The following is a 7098-nucleotide window of genomic DNA, read 5'->3' as shown; positions in this document are numbered from 1 at the left end:
CATATTCACATGTAATTGCTAACCTTTCACCAAACTCCAACTACACTCTACTGTGTTGTTACTATTTCCTACTAGTAACTTCATGGCTGAAGTTAGACTGAAATTTTCGAGAAAGACAACAAACAAAATTCACTACAATTCAATCATCATCCTTATTAATGAAGGTTACATATAGCTCCACTCTGTCACTAATTCTGTAGTGAATTCCTAGAGAATTGTAGGAACTGCTGTCCTTTTAGGAAGTAATCAGACAGTTTGTAGTATGTTACTCAGTGAGACTACCACGTTTCTCCCATAATTAAAGCCGATTTGCTTTGGCTCCCATTCTGACAGTCCTCCTTCCTGTTCGTGTTAGATTTTTCTGGCTACATTAATAAAATGGGGAGTCTGTCTCTTAGTGAATATTGAATTGCTTTTTGTGATATCTTACAATTATAATGACATTTCATTAATCTTTAAAATGTGCTCTTTTCTGTTTAATCTCTCTAATCATCCTGAGCTCTATTCCCCTCGCCTCCACACTTCCACTTTGTTATTCTTTATTTTTTTCATTATACTAGTTTATTTATAAAATCTGAATACATTGTTTTCCAGACCAGATTCTTTCAATTTCCCTCACCCCTCCACCCATCAAATTGTACAACCCCATGATTAATCTCCTCCTCTCCCCCTTTACAACCTCATCCTTCTGCTACCCTACCCACTGCCCTTGGATACTCATACTCACATGAAAACAGCACAGATGTCCAACTACAATTGAATGGACTAAGAAATTGTGGTACATCCACTTTGTTATTCTTATTTTGGTTCTACTATCTGATCTGCCAGTTCAGGTTTTCTGAGTTTTCTTTAAAGGAATGGTCTATCAACCAAAAGGCATGCTGTTCGAATCCACACGCTGCTCCATGGAAGAAAGACCTCGAGTGGAAGGTCAGCTCTGAATTGGTCTTAAAGTAAACGATATTTTTTTTTAGTTTGATAAGCTGACTTCCTCTGCCTTAACATACATTGTCAAAGGTCTTTGTTTGCTTTCTGCATGAATTATATTACTTATCTAGTGTTGCTTTAAGAGATCTATTGGTGGTGAGTGTCTTAGCAAATAAAAAAGTGTTTTCTGAGAATCAATTCACAGCTGGCCCTCCAGTGAGTTTTCAGAGGCTGTAAATGACACTGGAGGAAATGACCATCTTTCTCATATATTTTGGCATGTTGGGCATTTCTCACATAGTCTGTGTGCTTTGTTTCACATATTTTGGGCAAATTGTTAGGAGAGACTATTTCTTGGATAAGGACATCTTTCTTAGAAATGTGAGATAGGTTGATACAATGTCTGCAGCAATGGGCTGAAGTGTGTAGGAGATGAAAAGGATGATAGTATACGGTTGAGATCTATCTATCATCTATCTATCTATCTATCTATCTATCTATCTATCTATCTATCTATCTAACATCTCTACAAGGTCTCTCTGAGCCATGCTCAATGGCACTTAACAACGATAACAAGAACATTTTCCAGGGACTGGTATTTCCTTATAACATACCCAAAATAAGTAAGATTTATAGTCTTACCAATCTTCTTTCTAAGAAATAAACTGGTTACACATCTTTTAAGACATACTTGATTTTTCTTCTGGCTCATGAATACAATCAATATTCTTCACCAATACCATAATTCAAAGGCATCAATTCTCCTTGATCATCTGTATTATCTAACTTTTATATGTATAAGAAGCAATTGAAAAACACCATGGCTTAGCCAGAAACAGGTACAACTTAGCCTTTAAAGTGACATCCTTGTTCTTTAACATGAAGTCATTGCTAGCATATTTCTCTATTGAAAGATGTCATTTGTCTTTTTTGCAACTAAAACAAAACTCCTGACATCTTCAACATTTTCCCTATTTATTTTGATGTTGTTTGTTGCCTAACACTGAGAGCCTACAGAAAAATGTTGAGCTGCTCTGTAAGGTTTCCAAGGGGGACAATTGCCAGATATATTTCTAATTAAAGAGTAAATAGTATTATATTCTTTCTTTTCAGCCCTAGTGACAGAGCGGTAAGAAGCTGTGCTGCAAACCCAAAAACACATGACCACGTGGTTAGAATTCGCCAGCTGCTCAGAGGGAGATGGGTGGGCAATCTCCTTCTGTGCAACTTCTTCCCTCTAAAAACTCACTGGAGTGTCAGGTACGAGTTGTTTCTGACTTAAAGCACACAACAACATGCATCATTAGATCTCCTCAGCCTTAAAACAAATTACCATTTAAATATATATGATAGCTTTTTTCAGATCAACATATTTAAAACAAAATTTTTTTAAAGTGTCAAAACTAAAATACAAGGCCTGACACTTAATATTTTATTCTAGGATTATGAGTACATAAGAAAGGAGCTTTTGGTATTTGGAATTCAAATCTATATAATAATATTCACTCTAGAAGACTGAATTCTTCATTAATAAACACACTGGAATTTAATTAAGTTTACCAGTGCATGGTCTCACAAACTTAATATATATTCAGGTGTTTCACAGATGTGGAAATGTTTTAGTTTAGAAGACTTTATCTTATTGGTATGAGTCCATCTGATAATTTATCACATTTATAATGAAAGCTAAGTAAAAAATCTCCAAATGACTTGAAAAATATTCAATCACAGTTGGGTCAAATTATGTTCACAAAAATATCATTATCCTATGATGCCTTTATGCTATGGCTAAAATCAGGCTGATTTTAAACTTAATTCTTCGTGAAATTAGTAATAAATTTAAAAAAAAACTCAACCAAAAGAAAGAAAAAGAAAATTAAAAGTGTGCATAAGTGATTGATGAGACATGAAATAATTTAGCTGCATATTCTTAAATGGCCTGTGGTATTTGCATAGAACAGCCCTCAGAGTACTCTTATTTCATTGATAGAGTCTGAATATAGCTAAAGATACAGAGGAAAGAGTTTTACAAGCTTGCCAATCACACTAAGTTTTATGCAATTTATAGGCTTTCATGTTGAGCTAGGATAAAAAGTTAAATTTAATCTCAAAAATAGAGTCTAATTAGTCTGCATTCCAAATGCTAGGGAAATATGATAAGGTGGTACCTGCCTAGAAGAAAGCCAAGCAGCTTGAATTTGACCTCATTCTCATAAAAGTGTGGTCATTTTCCCAGCTCTCATCTTACCTTACCAATCAGCAGCACTTGACTTGCTTCCTCATTCCTTCCCCATTGAAATATTTCTTTACTTGGCATCTCTTTATTGGTTGGATTTTGGACTTTCTTCTTGCTCTGCATTCCCTCTCTGAATTATCTTGATATTCCACAGCTGCTAAACTTTGGCATTATAGTGGTCAATTATAAACTCTTATTCTCTTTAAAGTAACTGTGCAAATTCTTTTATCTAGTCAGTCCTGTGACTTAACCATAGTCTAGTAACTTTCAAATGAACAACTAAGCCCTTAACCTCTTTTCTAAATGTAACTATTGTATAACCAACAGTTTATTTAAGGCTTTTCATGGAAGTCCACTAAATATTATAATCCAAAATTCCAAAATTCAATTTATAATTCTATCTCCCTCCAAAATAGGCAATCTTCTCTCAATCTTCAGGAAAGATAGCTTCTCACACCAGAAAATATGGTTTTCTTTCTTCCAGTTATTTCATCAACAGCAACAAAAATATTTAAAATCTTACATTTCATTCCTTCTATTCTTGTCTGTAAAGTTCAAGTAATTGGTTTTCCTCTCATATGAAGTATTTAGATTCTCACAAGCCTTTCTGCCAATCATCTTCCCTCCACATAATCTACTTTTCACCATAAAAAAGTCATAATTTTCCACAAAATTCTTGAAAAGAGGAACGTCCAAAACCTTTTTTCAAGCTATGAAGGTACTGTGTATCTACTGCATGGCGTGTGTCTTTTCTGTCTCTGCCTTCAGCTCTCACAATGTTCTTCATGCTCATTCTACTCAAGCCACACTAGTCTTTTCCATTTTCTTCTAAACTCCAAATGTTCTTGTCCTCTCGGGATCTTTGTTTTTGCTGCCCTTCCTGTCTGACAGGGAGATCAGTTGGCCTAGTGGACAGAAAGTGATGCTACCAAGCAAAGATGGGTTTTTAATTGGTTTTGGTCAAACATTCTTCTCGGTCGTATAGCTCTGGTGTGTTCACTTGCCATACAGAAGTAACTTGAGGTTGCTGTGAAGCTGAACACTGTGACAGTGATGTGTCAAATGTGATAATGGTTACCCATGGTGAACAGTGGTTGAGCTCCCAGATTAAAACAAGCTGGGAAGCAGGAGTGGCATCCACTTCTGTAATAGCTTGCCTCCAGAAACCGTATGAACCTGGAGAAAGGATGAAAGTCACAAAAGTGTTGAGGACTTTTGTACAGAGGGTCACTATGAGTCGCCTGTGACTAGATGGCACTTCACAACAACCACATTCCCATAGCAATTAGAAATCTTTTTAATCATGTGTGAAGACCTAATTCAGCCTGGCATAAACAGTGTGGGGACATCAGAGATGGAGCACTTTTCAGGATTGATTGACTTCAGTGTGGGAACATCAGAGATGGAGCACTTTTCAGGATTGGTTGACTTCTATGTCTGCAACGTCATTATGTTTATAAATTCTATCTATTTGTTATGTCGTATGCAGTTCTACTTAACTGTCAGTTTGTCATATTGTAGCTATTTGAATGTTGCAGTGATGCCAAATGTAGAGAAGTTAAAACAAGATTAAATAAGAGAGCTCAACAGAAGATTTTAAAGCACAGCTCAATAAGATAATGCAAAATACTATGTTTCAGTTTTTGTGGTTTTATTTTTAAATGCAAAAACCTGTAGTTAAAAAAGCTGAAAGAAGATATGATAAGTATCTCTAAAGGCGAAAAACATAGGAAGTATCAAAATATTGAGGTATGTAATAAGTGTCAAAAAGCGACACCAAAAAGGACTGATTGATACGGAATCATTTAAATTAATAGTATATTATTAAGAACTATTGGTATTGAATGAAGAAGGCAAGCTACAGTGAAGACATGGGCAAGATTTGATGGAATATCAATTTGTTTCAGCAAAAGATACAGGCCTGGATGTGCTCAATCATCTATTCCAAGAGATTTGGAAATCTGGCCAACCAACTGCAAGAGATACATATTTGTGTCCACTCTATTCAAAAAGGAGCTCAAATAGGACACAGAAATTACAGCATAATGTCATTAATATCACATGTAAGCAAATTTTTCTGAAGATTATTCAAAAAAGAGCTGGAGCAATACATGGACAGAGGACTGCTAGGAATTTAAGCTGGATTCAAAAGAAGCCATGGAACAAGGGATATTATTGTTGACATGATCTTGGCTGAAAGCAGAGACTACCAGAAAAATATTCACTTGTGTTTTACTGATTGTGAAAAAGGCATTTCACTGTATGTATCATAACAAACTCTGGATAACATTGAGAAGAATTAGAATTTTGGAATACTCAATTTTGCTCATGTGAACCCTGTGCATGAGCAGAGGCAGCTGTTGTTTGATCCGAACAAGGTGATGACGCGTTGTTTAATATCAGGAAAGGGTTGTCTCCTTTCACCATATCAGTTCAAACTGCACACTGAGCACATAATCTAAAAAGCTAAACTATAAGAAGAAGAATAATTTGGTATCACCAACAACTTAATTATATATAGATGATAAAAACTTACTTGCAGAAAACAAAGACTTGAATCACCTAGTGATGAAGTTCAAAGAACAAAGTGTTCTATATGGATTACACTTCATCATAAAGAAAACAAAAATTCTCCCAACTGGACTAAAAAGTAATATCACAGTAAGAAGAGAAAGATTGACGTTTTCAAGGATTTTGTTTGTACCCACAATCAACACCCAGTAAAGCAGTAGTCGGGAGCAGCAATAAAGAAATTAAAAAACACATTGCAATGGACAATTTGTTGCCAAGGACTTCTTTTAAAAATGCTGCAAGGTTGTCAGTTCAGAGAATAGGATGCACCTGACTTGTGCCAACTTATTTTGAATTCAATGTCATATACATGTGAAAGATGGACAATTAATAAGGAAGGTTAAAGAAAAATTAATACATTTGAATTGTGGTATTGATGGAGAATACTGAACATACCTAAGACTGACAAAAAAACTCAACAGACCTGTCTTAGAAGAAGTGAAGCCAAGGAACTCCTTAGAAGTAAAGATGATATCACCTCATCTCATATATGAGAAGGAACCGGCCTATGGAGGAAGATACCATGCTTGGAACTGTACGCAGTTAGTCAAAAAAGGAGAAAACTGGATTCGAGACCGCAGCCAGCACCATGAGCCTCCTCAACAAGCCCAAGAGTGAGATGACCACGGAGGAGCTGCAGAAGCGAGAGGAGGAGTTTAACACCGGCCACTCTCCGTGCTCACACAGTCGATCAAGAACAACACGCAAATGCTAATCAACTGTTCGAACAAGAAGCTCCTGGGCCGTGTGAAGGCCTTCGACAGGCACTGCAACATGGTGCTGGAGAACGTGAAGGAGATGTGGACCGAGGTCCCCATGAGCGGCAAGGGCAAGAAGAAGTCCAAGCCCGTCAACAAGGACCGCTACATCTCTAAGATGCTCCTGCGTGGGGACTCGGTCATCGTGTTCTAAGGAACCCCCTCATCGCCGGCAAGTAGGGCCACCCCTGCCTCTAATAGCCCTGCCCCACAGCCGCCTCCTGCCCCGTACTGGGTTAATAAAGTCCCTGTGTGTGTGGTTTTTTTTTCTACTAAAAAAAAAAAAATCCTCAAGATGATGAATATATGTATTGATAGCAACAGTGGACGTAGCAAATCTTAGCAAAGATGGTGAGGATGGTGTGCTATCAGTAAAATTTTGTTCCCTTGTACTTAGGGACACTAAGAATAGAAGTCCTTGGTGGTACCTAACAAGAAGTTCTGACTTCATCTGGAGATTAGATTTTTTTCTCATACTTCTGAAGACTTATATAAGATACATGTGTTACGATTAACCTTCTCATGAAAAAAAAAAAAAAAATCAACAGATCCATAAAGAATTTCTCTAGAAGCTTCCAGAAATCCCTTCCACACAATTTTTTTTGG

General features: G+C 36.6%; 1 pseudogene; it reads left to right on the top strand.

The window, feature by feature from the left end:
* The first annotated feature begins 6323 nt into the window (after window positions 1-6323).
* LOC102849532 lies at window positions 6324-6672 on the top strand (annotated as a pseudogene).
* The last annotated feature ends 426 nt before the right edge of the window (window positions 6673-7098 follow it).

The sequence above is a fragment of the Elephantulus edwardii genome, unplaced genomic scaffold (assembly GCF_000299155.1).
Source record: "Elephantulus edwardii isolate Elephantulus edwardi_28Jun2011 unplaced genomic scaffold, EleEdw1.0 scaffold00007, whole genome shotgun sequence".
Taxonomy (NCBI): Eukaryota; Metazoa; Chordata; class Mammalia; order Macroscelidea; family Macroscelididae; genus Elephantulus; species Elephantulus edwardii.
This window is presented reverse-complemented; position numbering and strand designations above follow the sequence as displayed.